Raw genomic sequence first — 16378 nt, forward strand, 5'->3', positions numbered from 1 at the left:
CAGGGCAGATGAGATGACAGGGAGCATGTACCTTTGCCAACATGAAAGCATCAATGGGGAAGAAGTGGTGGAATACTACAGGAGGGGAATTGAATCCTGGCTTCCCCACTTCAGTGTAGTGTTAGTTGAGTAAGCAATTTACTTTACAGGTCTTATTTTCTGCACCTGTAGACTAGAGACAATATTAGATCCTCCCTCACAGTAGAGTTATTCTGAGTATTAAGTACAAATCAATCCATAACATACTTAACATACTGCCTGGCATAAATATATGTCCATTGTCATTGGAAATAGAGTGAGGAGCATTAAGAGAGATTTTATTTATTTATTTGTTTAGTCCTCTGTTTTTGGTGCTGGGGATAGAACCCAGGGCCTCATGCATGTAAAGCATGCTTGACTGAGCTACACCCAGGCCCCAAGACAGAATAGATTTTAAATATTCTCACCACACACACACAAAAAAGTAAGTATTTGAGATGATGGGTATGTTAATTAGCTTGCTTTCACCATTGCACAGTATACTCTCACACTAGAACATCCTATTGTAGACTATAAATATGTTTTTTCTTTTCAATTAATAATTTTATAAGTAATTAAAACTGCTAATTGTTCACCCTTGGGGGTGGGGGAAACAACAGAATGATAAGGCAGTTTAAGAGAGCAGCTCAGCCATAATAGGCTGATCTAAAATAGGGGCCATCTGTGGAAGAAACAGTAAAAATTCACATTGGAATAAAAACTAAAAGGACATAATCTGTGTATGTGATATACATTTAAGCAGTTCATTTGTCTTTACAGCTATGCTCATTGTTAGCCATACTATATCTATCATTTTAGGTTACAGTTTGATCTCAGCCTTGGCACTACTGACATTTGGGTTGAGTCATTGTTGTGGGCTGTCCTGTGTATTATGGAATGTTTAGTGCATCCAAGGCCTTTACCTACTAAATGCCAGAAGTAACCCAGTACCCCCAACTCAGTTGTGACAATCAAAAAATGTCTTGACATTATAGATGTTCCCAGGACAGGGATTGGGGGCAAAATTGTGACTGACAATCACCATTTTAAGACATAGTTAATTTTTAGGAAAACTTCTGGTGGGTCTCTTTGTATTATCTCTGGCATTCATAACTCTTCTTCATTAGCTGTTGCTTAAATGTATTTGAGGTTAGCTACTTTTTTCCATTTCTGTTTTGTTCTCAGATCTACTACTCAGGTCTTCTGCCTTCCTGGAAAAAAAAAAAAATGATGCCTTGAATGTACACTATCTAATGAAATGCCTTGTATCCAAATGGATACTAATAATGACCTTCCCAAAGCCTCACTGATGTTCTGTTCATCTCACCCCTGCTCTTTCTTCGTTCCTTGAATTCACATAATCATAGACTTGGTGTACCTGAGAACCAAAAAGCAGGTTAGACGGACTGACTTAGGACAGACCTGAAAGGAACAATATTTTTTTGCATATAGTAGGGCTGAGCTTGGTTTCCATAGTAAAAGAATGATGCAGGATGTTTTATAATGTTTTTTTGAGCCCCTCAGAAAAAACATACAAACCAATAGATTGAGAGATACCCACTTAACACATAGAAGGAGCAAAAAAACTAAATACCCTGAGAAACAGGGTATTTACAGTTTTCATGTTGTTTTATAACTAAATTTTCAGTTTATTTTGTGAAGTTTAAACTCTTAAGCAATCTGAATTTCATTCTTGGATTTCAGATTAGTATTCCTAAATATATAATATTTTTTTAAAATGTGTATATTAAAAGAGATACTATGAAGAGTTTTTCTCTCTCCTCATCTTTATCTCCCCAACTGTGACTGCTGATTCTAGCTTCTTATATGTACTCATAGGTTTTTTTTTTTAATGAGTGAACACGCAAATACAAATAAAATTTCTTATTTTCTCTTTTATATAGAAAAGTAGTTTACTTTTATGAACACTACTCTCAGCACTTTGCTTTTTGCAGTTAAACATTTCTTGGAGATCTTTCCATTAGATTATTGTTTTTAAGCAGGATCAGAAAAAGGAAATAAAATGTTATGAAGTAAATCTTTACAATTTCATGCTAAAAAAAGTGAAAATGTGTAGGATTTTAAAAAATTGGAATAGTGTACAAAGGTACAGGGTTCACATGCTTTTTTGCTGTTTCAAAACCTTTAATATTAAGACAAATTCTAATAATAAAATTCCTTGATTTATAACAGAGCCTTAATTGTTAAACATATGTCTTTACAATGTCTATGAGTACCTGCACTTATTTTCTTAGTTGAGAAACTGAGGCCAAGGCAGTTAAATGCCATCCAAGGCCATCATTTTGATAGCCTGAGAATTGGAATGTAGACTCCAGTTACCAGTGTGAGACTTGTCTTATTGAGAGAAAGAAACAACCATACTGAAGACCTATTTTGTGCCATTTATCTCAATCCTTTTAACAACTTTATGAGGTATTATACCTACTTAACAGATAGAGGAAGGATCCAAAAAACCAAAATTTAGGGAGGTTAAGTAATTTACCAAACAGCACAAGTAACCAGACCAGAATAAAAATAACTGCCTTCAACGCCTGTGTTTTTTTCACTAGCTAGAAAAACCAGACTGTGATGACCTCAGAGGACTTTCTTCTTCCCATCCTGCCTCCTTCTACTCTCCTTTGCTCACTATGCTATAACCACACCAGCCTCCTTGCTGTTCCTCAAATACAACAGGGACTGTGTGCTTTTGTGCTGGCTGTCTTCCCAGGGGGTCACTGGACTCTCTTACCTCATCTAGTACCTTCTAGCATACTACATTTTACTTATTTATTTGATTACTGCCTGGGTCTCCTAGAATGAAAACTTTATGCATTGGGGGGAGGGTGTGTGGAGGTGTGGGGGGTATTTGTGTCTGCACACATATTATTCACTTATTGGATGATAATTGATGTTTGTTATATTTAGTCCTATATTTCCAGTTTGAAAACTGGGCCTGGTACTTAATTGGTATTCAAGAAATGTTTGCTAAGTATTTGAACAAAATATCTGCTTTCATTTTGAACTAGGTTTGATGTAGATTGTCCTTTTTTCTCTCCTCAGATGACAGGTAATTATTTAAGTAAGGGTATAAGTGTTGTCCCATCCCTCTACAACTCTAGAAATAACAGAGTTGAGCAATTATTATATGCCATATACCATTTTAGTCTTGGAAACAGTCATAGGAGGTAGGTATTAATGTCTTTATTTTACAAATAAAAATAGACTCAGAAGAGTTAAATAATTTGTCAAAGGTCCTGGTAATAATTGGCAGAACCAGAATACCAATGTAGTTTAGACTCTAAATCCTGCTTCTCACCACCAAGACATAAGTCCACACTTCCTATCTCACATATCAAACACCATCCTCACCAGTGGTTTGTATATTACAGTATTTTGCCTTTCAAAGACACACAGAATCACCACCACTAGCAATCCATTGTTTTGTCACGGTATTTTCTGTAGATTCAAGGCTACTCAGAGCCTTGATCATGAGACATTAGTAAATATTCTCTTAATCATTGCAATAATATAGCACACTTGGTCATTTGACATAAATTCATGATTATTTTTGGGTGGTTTAAAAATTGTGACTTCGCCAGTAATAACATCTCATGTTCCCCAGAGGAGGTGAATTTGTCATAAATACCATTTCCGAAGAACATTTTCAAGGAACTTAAAGTTCTCGGAAAATATTTTTAACAGGCAGCCTTTTCTCAGTCATACTTCAGGAACATAATATTACATACCCTTAGAAATGTGTATTATTTTATCTTATTAAGAATATTTACATGCATTTCTTTTATCGCTCAAAATCCACTTTTATTAGATGTTCTTTCTGTATCTTAGTATATTGAGGGAGCAGAAATGGATTATTTAAGAAAGGATTGTAGTAGTGCATGCCAATAATCCCAGCTACTTGGGAGGCTGAAGCAGGAGAATTACAAATCCCTGGCCAACCTGTCTTAAAATTTAAGTTGAGGAATGTAGGTCATTGATTGACGGCTTACCTAATAAGGCCTTGGGTTTAATCCCCAGTACAAAGGTAAACCAACAACAACAAAAAAAACATGCTGATGTAGCTGTTAAATTTTGTTTTTAATTTTCAATTGTCCTTTTTTCTCTCCTCAGATGACAGGTAATTTTCATTCAGGTATTGCAAATAGGTACTTTGGAAGATTAGTATAATTTCTTTTAATACTTATGGGTTGCTCTTCTAGTATTTTCTCCTTTTAAAAAATTATTTTTTGCAAAGAGTAAAGATCTTATTCAAACCAAAATACAAAGTGTTTTTTAAGTACCTGGTTCCTGTATTATTTTTTTTTTCCAAAGACTTTTTTTTTTTTAACTTGCTTTCTTATATTAATTAGTCAGTGTTCAGTTCATCAGATTTAACATAAGAGGCTAATGCAGGAGTCAGCTATGTGCCAGAGTGGGGGGTGTTCACTGGCTTTCACCTCTATGTAATCTGGCTTTCTGTGCAGAGGCAGTGGCTAACGTGGTATGCCTGGGAAACCAAATATTTCTGAATTTGTAAGTAGGAAATTCAAGCTTTAGAAATTTAGAAACCACAACAACAGGGGCTTATGTTCTACTGTGAATATTGAAGTCACATTGTTTGCCATTGAAACAGGGTAGCCTGGAGCCCTGATGGTGTAATTATGAGACATTTTGATCCTTAGAAAGGACTTCTGTTTTTTGTTGGTTTGTTTTTTGTCCTTCATCTTAGCTGTAGTAAATTAGTAAACAAGAGACAAGAGAAATGGGAAAATTTAGTACACCTAGTAGTATTTAGAGAATAAGACAATTAATTGAATGATGAAGGTTTCTGTGTAGACTGACTTCTTGCTGAACAAATAGTTTGGTCCTAAGGCACAATGAGCATCCTTCATCTCCCTTACCTGACTTTTCTCAGTTCCTGAGGATGATTGGTTTATGTCTCTTTATGATTTTTGGAGAGCTAGAATTTGGGCCATACATGAAGTCTATGATAGACAAGTATGAAAATGTTTTATTCTAAAATCTGTTGGAACATAAATTATGATTTCTTTTGTGTGCCCTCTTGCATGCATGGTTTTGTCATTTGAACATTTTTATCTTTCCCTTGACCAACAATCTAAACCATGTGGGTCACCTTTTCCTTTTTGGCTACTTCTAAGCACTCAGAAGACCGAGTTCATAAACAGAGTTTGATCTTACTGCCTGTCCTCTAAGGGTTCTCTTAAAATGAATGTGTTCTACAGAACGTGAGCTTTTATGGTGAGGGCAGTCTATCAAGATATTACACTGGTCAACCACAGGTCTGCCAAAGATGAGAGCAGTTAATTGGTCCTGGGTCTGCTGCTCAGTTTGTCCCTAAGCATGAGTTTCACCCGTTTAGTTCTGTTTATCTCTATGAGAAATGTTCAGTGTGGGGCACAGTAAAAGAAAAGGGTATAGTATACCCTATGTATGTGCTGTTTCAGTATCCAATTCATTTTTGCCCTAACCATATTTTACCTTGTGATTTAAATTTTCAGAGAGGGCAACTATTTCAGGTGTTCAGAAGTTGAAAAAAGTATTTCCTGAAAAAGCACTGATTTCAGTAGCCCTCACTCTTAAAGTTTACCCATGCAGAGCTCAAAAAGAAAAATACAAAATCCTAGTTCTTAATTAAAAAATCGTTTTCAGAAAAACCAGGTATCTGGTAGGCAGGAATTACTAGACCAAAACCTGTTTCCAACTGTTTGACCTGGCCTCATCTGCCTGTCACCTCAGCTGCAACCTGGGGAAAGCAATACAGTTCATTTCTAAGATTTTTTTTTTCATTTCTAAGATTTAGAAAGTCTTTGGAGATCCTCAAATCTCAATTCCACAAAACAATAACTTCCAGCAACTTTTAGAGTCATTCTCTCCCTTCTTTCCTGTATAATGTTGTACACAAATTCACATGTCAAGAGATTTTATGGCTTGTCAACTCTTTGTGGTTCATAACTATATTGAAAAACCTTAATTGGAATTTCATGAGATTCATTTTTGGTTCTTTGTATGGAAAGCATCTGCTATAGTTCAAATTGTGCTGTAAAAACAAAGTAGTAAATCTTTTTTTGTTCTGACATAAAATGTTATGCTAACTTGAAAGTACAGTTGAACTGAAAAATTCACACCTGGGGAGAAGCATTTAGACTATTAGTTTCCAAAATGGAAACCCAATCCTCTGTGCCTAGGATCTGACCTACGCCCTTTCACCCAAGAAGGATGATTTGTCTTAGCAAAGTTTATGTGTGCCTCTAAGGCATGGCAGAACTTTCTACGTACAACAAGGAGATTCCAGGCTAGCTCTTAAGCCTTTTGTAGTCATCTGCTTTCTCTGGTCGTTTACATGCTCAGTAACTTGTGTCTTAATTTAGGTGACCAAGATATCTTTAGGAATGCTCATGTGGGTTTATCACAGAAGGGATAAGCCTTCTAACAGAGGAACTGGCAGGTAACAGGATAACCTTCTTTGAGAGTGACTGAGGTTAGGCACTAGAGACATGGATTTTCTTCAGTAAATTTAATCCTTTGCTCTATAGCTAGGTCTAAGAGAACCCAAGCTCTTCAGAAGGACTGTATCCTGTAAAGCACCTCCTCCTAGGCCTGGCAGAATTCTACTGTAACACCAGATGGTGAAGAAGCATCATTCTTGTGGGCATAACTAAAAGAGTAATGAACAGATAGTTGAGCATTTGCCCTAGGTATGGCACTGTGCTAGCTACTTAATCATCACATTTAACCTTCACCTTAAAGATTTAAGTCTTTTAAGATGTCTTCCTTTCTCTGAAGGCTGAATAATGGATTTAACATTCAGAGTTTGGGTGTTCTGATCTTAATCAAAGCCTTTTATCTCACTTTACCTGGGGTTCTCTTTTAATAGTAAATGTCCAAGGAATAAATCCTTTATGGAATGCTCCATTCAGTAGCCCCATGTATATTTCAGTTCCCATCCCATCTTTTCTACGACTGTTTCTTAAATTATCTAACCCTGGCTGATTTCTCTTCCCTAAGGTCTCATAGACCTTGGGGTTTTATGATACAAAGGATACTTCTATACTGCTTGACATGGGTTTGTGCTACATACATAATTAATGACCAAATGATTGAGAAGTGAGAAAAACCATCTTCCTAGAGAAATATATTCCTATCTTTGGCTGAAGTAGTCAGAATTTCCTCTTGTTATTGGAGCAGAAGAACAAGTTCCTCTTGTTCCTGTCATTTCTGAGAAGGGGAACTATTCAGTGAACCAAGGAACTCACTTGGAGACAAATTTAGATGAAATCCAGATAAGGAGAGTTGGATGGAGAATCCTAACTTTGCCTGTGATTCTTTGCATATTTGCTCAGTAAAATGAGTTTTATGAAATTATAAGAATGATGTTACTGGGGGGAAGTGGAACTTCAAATCATTTGATGAAGCTATTGTCATCTTTATTGGAAATGCCTTCATATTGCTCATTATATGAAAGCCTCAAGGATAATATACAACCTCAAACATAATGTTTTTTTAAAAATAATGTGTTTAACCTGATAATAAATGGATTGGTGTTACGTGTGTGTGCGCGCGCGCGTGTGTGTGTGTGTGCGAGCGCGCACGCGCTAGGGATCAAACCTATAACCCCATGCATGCTAGGCAAGCACACTCTACCACTGGGTTATACCCTCAGCCTGATGTTGTTTTTAAAGGGAAGATAATTTCCCTTTAACGGTAATGGACACATTTCACAAAACTGTGGAATGATTCACCTCTTCTGCTATTCCTAATTAGCAGGGCAGCAAGTTCAGGCTAAGGGATTTCCACAGCATTTCACTGCACTCCTTTGTCTTCAGCAAGAAACTGGGAACTTTTTCTCATTTTCTCCCTAGGCTCCTAGGCCAAGCAGCCCTTTCCTTTTCTTCAAATTTAATAACAGCAGACACTTAAGTCTTGTCAGCCCAAATGTGATGAATATTTTACATTCCTCTTATGATCTCTACTCAGAGATTTGTTTTGATTCACATAAAAAAAAGAAATTTGAAAAGAAGGGGGGGAGAGTTAGTTCACCTTTAAACTTTTGTTCCAGGACTGGTGGGCCATGAGACACAATAAATCTGACAGATTTGCTTCTGTCAGAGCAGCCTATGTTGGAGGGCTGACCTCATCCTTGGGGCTGCTCTAGGAGCAATGATTTGGAGCTCTTGCAGGCTTAAGTGCTACAATTATGTTAAGCTGTCCTGCACTTATATGTGGACTCTTTCCTCAGTTAGTGCATCTGTTATCTTAGCCAATGTGTCTCTGTAATGACATGATCAGGAACCTGTCTTTTCACATAGTCACTGTACTTGATCGGAGTTCCCTTAGGGGTTTTTGCTCACCATTCAGTCTTTCCCAGATGGTTGGGGTTGATGACCTTGTTCTCTTTTTTGAGGTTTATGGGAATTGAAGATGCAGGAAGCTTACCAATGAATAGATGGCAGAGCCAAGAAAAATAGAACTCAGATTTATTGACTCATTATTCTTGGTCTTTAGTCTCACCATTGAGACGACACTATTTGTCTATATTAATTGTCATTAGTAAGCAAGTTTGGAAACTATTTTGTTGTAATTTTTAAAAACACTCCTATGTTTTTACCTGATTTTTATTTTCAGCTAACTTCTCGTCTACATTGTTTTATAATTCCTTTAAAAAATGGCAGGAATGTGACCATGACTGAATCCACCTTTTTGTGCATGACCTGCTTAGGGAGCTCAGTCCTTGTCATTAATGTGCTAGTTAGTACCAATAGATAGAGCTAGGTTACTGACATGGCATGGTGTGCAGTGAACTTAGTTGTTGGGCCTGTTGTCTTATCTTGTGTTTAAAACAGCTGACTGCAGAGAAGAGAGGTACTATCCCCTAGGTAGGTTTCATAGGTGGACACTGGAGTTACCTAACTTTGAAATTGAAAAATCTGGAGAGAAAAATCTGGAGAGAAAAATCACTCCAGTTCTGTAAAATCTGGCATATGCTAATTCAGATATAGAAAGTACCCATAGACCTTTTGAAGTCAAAATGTGTGTTTAGGAAAAGGCAGTACACTGGTTTCTAGTTATTATGAGGACAAGCTGTTTGGGTCCTGTGATTATATCTTCTAGGTCTTCAACTGCAGAACAGAGATGAGAAAGATTCAGAGGAATCCACCCTTCATTAAGGACAAAACCATTGTAAGATGCTTGTCCATATTTTACTTCCAGTACAATCCATGCCCCAGGGCAGTTCACCTGGCATTCTTTCACCACCTTCAATCTCATTTGGGGAGGGAGTTAAAGTAAGATGGATGGAGGTGGGCAGAGTAGAGAAGCATCTGATTTAGTCTACCTACACAGCAAATTCTGTACAGTACGAAGCACATGTCACTGCCTTGACTTAATCTAAGTTTTCCAGTTTTTGTGCCTGTAAGTCAATTCTATGTCATTAATTCAAGCATTAGCAGAAGTTTGTTTGGGGCTCCTTAACAAAATCTATAAGAAGGGGCCCTCCCTAGCCCATCATGGGCAGAAATATTATTTTCTTATCATATAAGAAGCTTCTAGGTTATAATTTGGGTATTTATCTAACACTTATCCCACTGACATGCTAACTAGCTAGGTACTTTCCTAGTTGCCACAGATAGAACTAGTTGTAAAACTAACCCCAGAGGAGTTTATAATCTGGAAGATAGACAATGAATAAGTAGTTAATGTGTAATTTAAAGGCATATCACAGTGCTTAGTGTGAAGGAAAATAAAGCAAGACATTACTAGGAACTTAGAGCCTTCATAGGTGATTTCCTGTACATTTTGGGGGTAGGTTGTTTTGAAGGCATTGAGCCAGAATTTTTAAAGGGAACTTGCTGGCTGGGGAACTGTGGGGAGTACAGAATGCTTAGTTGGTAGATAATGAGACAAGGTCACTTCTCAGGTTAGTAGTTTAGAACTAAATGTCTTTGACCACAGAGCACACTTTTCCAGGGCACCTATCACCTTCCAAGTAGAGTGGGCTTTGCCATCCAGCAGACCTTCAAGTGCATTATTATTTGAATTTTTTGTTTTCTCTTTACCTCTCTCCCATTATTGCAGCCTGATTGAACTGTATTGATTTTTACCTCCCTCCTTTGCCTTCTTACTACTTATTAACAAGAACTTGAACTTTTTCCTCTTTCTTTTTTTAATCAGTTTTATATCTGAATTACCACCTGCAGTGCCATGGTTGCTTCTGAGGCTTCTGTTTGCCTCCCTTTCTATCATTAATTAAAAGAGAAACAACTGATGGGCCCTAGTCCAAGAATGCAGGGGGCCCTGGCTTTGCCTTTGACAAGCTCTGGGTCTCTGGAGCAAGTCACACTGTGGGCATCAAATTCTTTTGTAAAGTGAGGCATCTGGATCAGATAACCTTCACTGCCTTCTCTAGCTGTAAAGTTCTGTAGCTATTCCATGCCAGAAGTGGGTGTGGGTTGGTGTGTACATAAATACTCTTGAGCCTGGGGTAGCCCATTGTCCATTTTTCAAATTCATATCTGTGGAATTGAACATTTGTTATTCTGATGTAATTAATATTTATTCTTTTGCTGATTAACAACTGTCATTTGGGCTAGAATTAATAATCATAAGTACAAAGAGTTGGGTATGTGTATGTATCCCTGTCTCCTTTGTATACCTCTTCCCCAGAAATACATAATTTTTCAAGCTTATTGTTAAAAAATAATTATTATATATCCTTAATAGTTAATTTTATTTGGGAACAGTAGAGTGTAAGAATGTGAGGAAGGTCAGATTAGAGAAGGAACACTGCCAATATGTTATTCACAGTTCCTGAGGTCAGAATTAAAACTGGTGCTGTCCTATCAGTCTGCTAAAGCATCTGAGAGAAGCAGCATGGAAAGACATATTTTTCTCATATCTGAAAAAGAAGCAAAGGACTTTCCTTGGTGAGACTTCCCATCTTTGTGAAGCTTTCACAGGGCACTGTTAGTGTAGATGAAGGTGAGGGAGAAAAAAAATCTCAAGTTGATGTTTTTAAGAAAAAGTAACATGCAGAATGCCTTTCTAGGTGATGGATCTACTAGGAATTAGTGCATCTCACAAAATGTTCAAGACATCACTGCCTCACATTATTTCACATGACTAGCTAGAGGAAGCTCTAAAAGTCTTTGCACACATTAAGCCTAAGTGATTGGGTTGTGGCTCAGAAATACTGTGGTGATAGCTGAAGCAGCCACAGAAATACTTCTTTGAACATTTGTGATGCTGGCTGAATATGCAGAGTCTCTTTAAGTCCTTATTTAAGTACACTATATAGAAAATAAACAATCAGTTCAAATTAAGACTAATTTAGTTGCCAAATACAAATTAAGTAAACCCTAAAAATCATTTTAAGTTAATGATATACCCAAGAGGATATGGTAGGATGTGTTCAATTTTTCAAAGATAATGACTGGCTATGTGAACAACAGATGGGACATTTCAGTTCCTGAGGGAGGTTGAGACCAATATTGCTTTACATCTGCTAATTATTATTCCACAATATCCAGACTTTTATGAATAGTCCCCTTCCTTCTCCCTTTCCTTTTTCCTTTCAATAGAGGGTCTTTTTTTCCTTTATTCACCTTATAAAATGTTCACTTTTCCCTGAAATACAAGATATGAACAGAACATGACCTAAGAATTGTTACTGGAATTTTTTTCTCCCCAAAGTTTATTACCAGAAGAACTTTTTTGGAGGGAAAAGGGCAGAGAACCCTAAAATGAAATCCACAGCTTTTTTGAGAAGGCAAATGAATGGAAATTGCAAGACTCCTGGAAAAATAAGACAGTCAAGTTTTGAAGCATGTTTTCACTTTGGCTGTTACTATAGATTCCATCACAGCTTTAGGAAAATATCATGGCAATACCAGCGATTAATAGACATCTGTTATAAAGGCACAAATTGATAAGTATAGCATTATTATGTTCTTTACTTGGAAGTGTAAAAATACATGTTCATTCTGTCAAAACACTTTTTTCCTTCATATAGGGTGTCCTAAGGACTAAGAAATGCTTACCCACAGAACCCATTGTGAGATAATGTATCCATGATAAATCTTGTTTAACTTTCATTTTTTACAAGTGTTTTTAACATGTAATTATTCCTTGAACCATGTTTTACTGTTAATCAATGGAAAAATGTGGAATATTAAAGTATATCATATAAAAATTTTAAAAGTTGATGCTTGTCTGCTTTAACATAATAAAAGGCAAAACTCTGGGAAACATAGCTATTAGAGCTTTGATAAAAGCTATGATTTTCAACAGTTGAGCTATAGTTGATGGTACAGATGGTACTTTGGATATAGCTGAAACAATAATTGATGGTTTCTGTTTCCCTCCTCCTCTATTAGATTCAAAAGTACAGAATACCTTTTTCCCAAAACAGGAATTTTTCAGTTTCCAATTACTTTCTATATCAAATAAACAACTCTTCCATTGCATATTCGGTACTTCACAGTGACCTGGGTGTTGGCCCCTTTCTTTTCATTATGGTAGGCTTCCCTGGGTTTGAAATAATAGTTTTGAGGAACACTTACTTCTCAGTACTAACCTGCAGTTTGTATAGCCTATCTTCAGGCCAAATAACATATAATTTTTCTTTTAGAATACAAAAACCAAGTCTTGTTTTGCTCTAAACAAAATTAGCAAAAGCAAAGCAAAACAAAAAAACCCCTGAAGAAACAAAAATGGTAGCATACATTTAAAAAAAAAAAAAGCCCAACAGGAATAATTCCCAAATTTTGAGCATTTTTAAAAAAATGTTGTTTCAAATGATGAATCTCACATTTTCTCATTTTTGACAAATATAAATAAAATGTAAATTCACAACACACCCATACACCTCAGATAATTAAAGTACTTTTTTTGTTAAACTTTTACTAAACATCCAGTTATCTTATATGGTCTTTTCAGTGCCAACAATATTAAGCATTATACAGTTTTCAGAGTAAGCCAATATAATAACAGCCTATGGGTTATGAATTTGTATTGTGTATGCTTATAAAACATAAAAACTAATTAAAAAGGGAAATAAATCTGCACACCATTCTTAAAGTTTTGTTTTACAATGTATGTTCAGACTAGATAAACTTTGAGCTAGAAGTCAGTTTTTCATTTCCTATTCCACTGTTCTAAACTTGACATAACATAATCTTTTATTTTTAATTCCTGTGCTGATTTTTAGTTTGAAAAGTAAATATGTCGATTTTCAGTGACTGCCAAGTGAACACTTGATCACACTGTAAGGATTCATTTATAATTTCCTGTTCAGAGTCTTCATGTGACTATTAATGGTTCAATATGCCAGTGATTAAAATTATTCTCATAGACTTCACCTGTAAATTAGTATATTTTACATATTATCTAAAATATTACTTTAGAGATGATAGCTTTAAGTCCAGCTTGCCATTTACCAGGGTTTGGAGTCGAAGCTGAAAGAACTCACAACTGTTGATACTTACTTTCTTGTACAGATTTGACATGTGCTTTTTAAGAAAGAACAGTATAAGATTTTTGAAACTTAAAGATTTTGAGTTTTATTGGCTTCATCCTAATTCCAAGATGTATTACCAACAGTATTTTTCTAGTGTTTTATAGTAAAATTTACAAAGAAAAATAAGAAAACCGGCACTAACAAATTCACTACCATGTGTCAGTGTTTTGCACTCTGCTCTTGTTAAGATGTGAGCGAGCTAAAGTTCCGAGGAGCGATAAGATAGGGAGGTAGAGTTATTACCCCACCCTTTCCCCAAAGATTTCTCCATATAAAAGATTTAATGTGCAGCCCACTTGGAAAGTGTATGTAACACTCAAACCTCACTTCTCCACATTAAATTTTAAACCCCAAACCTTTTTTCTCCCCTGGAGAAAACTTTTTACTTAGGTCTCCTTTGAGTCCAAAGGGTTTTGAAGCTAGACTTCATTGGATGCGCTTTGCGAAACCTGTCTGGAGTTCGTGATGCTGAGACAAGGTTAAAAGCCACCTACAGACACGCGCCCTAGCTCCCTGACAGCAGTGCCCCACACAGGAGCGGAGCGGCTCTCCGGGCTTACCTGAGCTGCCTGCGCCGGGCCGGGCGGGGCCGGGCCGGGCCGAGCCGGGGCCGCCGCTGTCGCGCCGCGCTGCGAGCGGGCTGTGCGCGCTCCGGGAGTCGCCCGAACAATGCGAGCAGGACGGCGAGCGCGCCCGGCCTATGGGCGTTACGTCACTGCGCAGCCTTATAAGGCGCTCCGCATGTGCGGCGCGGGCGGCGGGGGCGCCGGTGACAGCCAGACCGTCGGCTGCTGCGGCACGGAGATGAGTCCCCGCTCCGCGGACGTCTAGGCGGTGTGAATGGACAGTGGGTCCTCCTCGCCCGGTGGCGGAACTGGGCTGTGGGTCCGGACGCCTGCGCCCTTCCTCCAGGCTAGCCCAGTGATTGGGGTCAAGGGCGATCAAAGGCTCCTAACTTTTTTCCCTTTGGATCCCTAACTTATTTAATGAGTTTGCATTTTTAAATGCATGTTTTGTTATTTTTATGTGAACCTTTGTAAATACATTTTTGTTATATTTGTTTTTTGGTTGCTGGGGGAAGACGAGAGAGAGGGGGGGGAGGTTTTGGCCATATCGGGTGATTTAAACTTCAAACCCTCTTTTTCCTCTTTGTAAAGAGTTGGGGTCCTCAGAGGATAGTATTTTATTTCCTGATGATGTAACTACCAAACAATTCTTAAAGTGATGATGGGAAGGCCAGATGAAATCTGAGTTTTTCGATGTTTTCACTGAAAGAACTTTCTCGTTCCTCATTTCTGCATGCCTGTGTTTTAACGAAAGCAGTTAAAATGAATAAGATTATTTGGCAGGGAAAATATTTTAAAAGAAATTAAGTGTTTCGTGCTGTACTTATTTGCAAAAAAAAGTATACAAATAGAATTTTAGAACCAGTTTTAACTTATTTGTTCTCTTATACCAGCAAACAAAATAAGACAAAATATAAAAGAAGAAAAAAGAAACTGGCCAAATATGACTGAATTAAGCCTAGTATCCTCTAGGATGGGGCAGATTTTCTTGTAAATGAGAATAAGCTTCCTAATTATCTTGAGTATCAACAAGAGATGTAATCTCTAAATTCCTAGCCCAAATATATGAATCTGCTAAATAAATTAGGAATGTGACAGCCTTATTTGCAAATCTCAGATGAGTTAAGTAGTTTTAGTAGCTTGAGTCTATTTAAAAACCCTTTTTAAATTACATGAAAATAGGGTTGCTTCCTATTATGATGTACACATGTCTGTAGAATTATTGTTCCCATATGTTTTGTCAAATAGGAATAATGAAAATAATCTGCTTGTTTCTTCTTAGTGTGGGGTGGAGAAAGGATGGTTGAAGAGTCATATAGTTAGTGGAAATGATGCAGGGGCACAAAAATAAGATTGTGTCCTCTGCTCAAGTAGACACTCAGTTTTGCCAATACTTCTGGGTCATTCTACTATAGGGAAGCCTAAACTAAACATGTTTTTGCTTTTCATATCTACTGTTTAAAGAGAAGTGAATGACCATATCCTTCAGCTGAATTTAAAATTTGTAGTTTTGTATTAACATTTTAGATGATGATTTGGTTTATTACTTTGCCTATGTTCATGAATTGCATTGTAATTGTTTTGTCTTCTGTGGTTGCCTTGTACTTATTAAACATGCTTTTTGATTGTGCTAAGTTTTTATTACAATGTAATTAAAATGATGGTCATGAAAGCTGAATGAAGCACAAACAGCTGAATCTCAGTCCCAAAATGATAGCATAAAGTACTTTAATACTCCAAAGTTAATTTTTTTTGTTCTTGTGCTTTGCATTCATTTTCATTCTTTTGATTTCCTAGTTTCCCTGTGAAATATATTGATATTATTTTCTACTTTTCTTTAACGCTTTTCTGAAAATAAAGACTTTGAGTGGTACAATACTTCTCTAAAGTTCTTACTCCTTGTCTACCTTGAAAGGTGCTCTGTTGCTCCCTGGAGTCTCTCATGAGCTGTGACTCAGCTTTCCAACTAAGGTCATGGTATGTGACCACTTTCTTCAGTAACCAATAATAACCCTCTCTTATTGAGCTTTTAGATCAAGCTAGTGACCATGCTTACGCTCTATATGCATTCCATCACTGAATATTCACAACACATTTTGAGATGATGTTGTCCTTGTTTTTCAGATGAAGAAACACATTTGGCAGGGTGAAATGGCTTGATCAAGTTTTCATAGATAGAAGGTTGTAAGTCAGTGTTTTATACAGTCTGAGACTTATCTTCTCGTAATTATTTTGTTCAGAATCTCTCAGAGATTCTGTTGGTAAT

General features: G+C 36.9%; 2 protein-coding genes across 7 annotated transcripts in view; one reads left to right on the plus strand and one right to left on the minus strand.

Moving 5' to 3' along the window:
* The window catches only part of Cmss1 (cms1 ribosomal small subunit homolog), a 330405-nt gene that overhangs the window by 35185 nt on the left and 278842 nt on the right, over positions 1-16378 (plus strand). The gene's annotated exons all lie outside the window — the stretch shown is intronic.
* Filip1l (filamin A interacting protein 1 like) overlaps positions 1-16378 on the minus strand; it is a 271668-nt gene that overhangs the window by 29521 nt on the left and 225769 nt on the right. The window contains exon 1 of one of the 5 annotated variants that reach the window (XM_026402406.2): positions 14107-14178. The exons of the other annotated variants lie outside the window; for them this stretch is intronic. The gene's annotated coding sequence lies outside the window, so the exon portion shown is untranslated. Of the gene's footprint in view, positions 1-14106; positions 14179-16378 lie in introns of those variants that run through there. 5 annotated transcript variants of the gene reach the window in all.

The sequence above is a fragment of the Urocitellus parryii genome, chromosome 2 (assembly GCF_045843805.1).
Source record: "Urocitellus parryii isolate mUroPar1 chromosome 2, mUroPar1.hap1, whole genome shotgun sequence".
Lineage (NCBI taxonomy): Eukaryota > Metazoa > Chordata > Mammalia > Rodentia > Sciuridae > Urocitellus > Urocitellus parryii.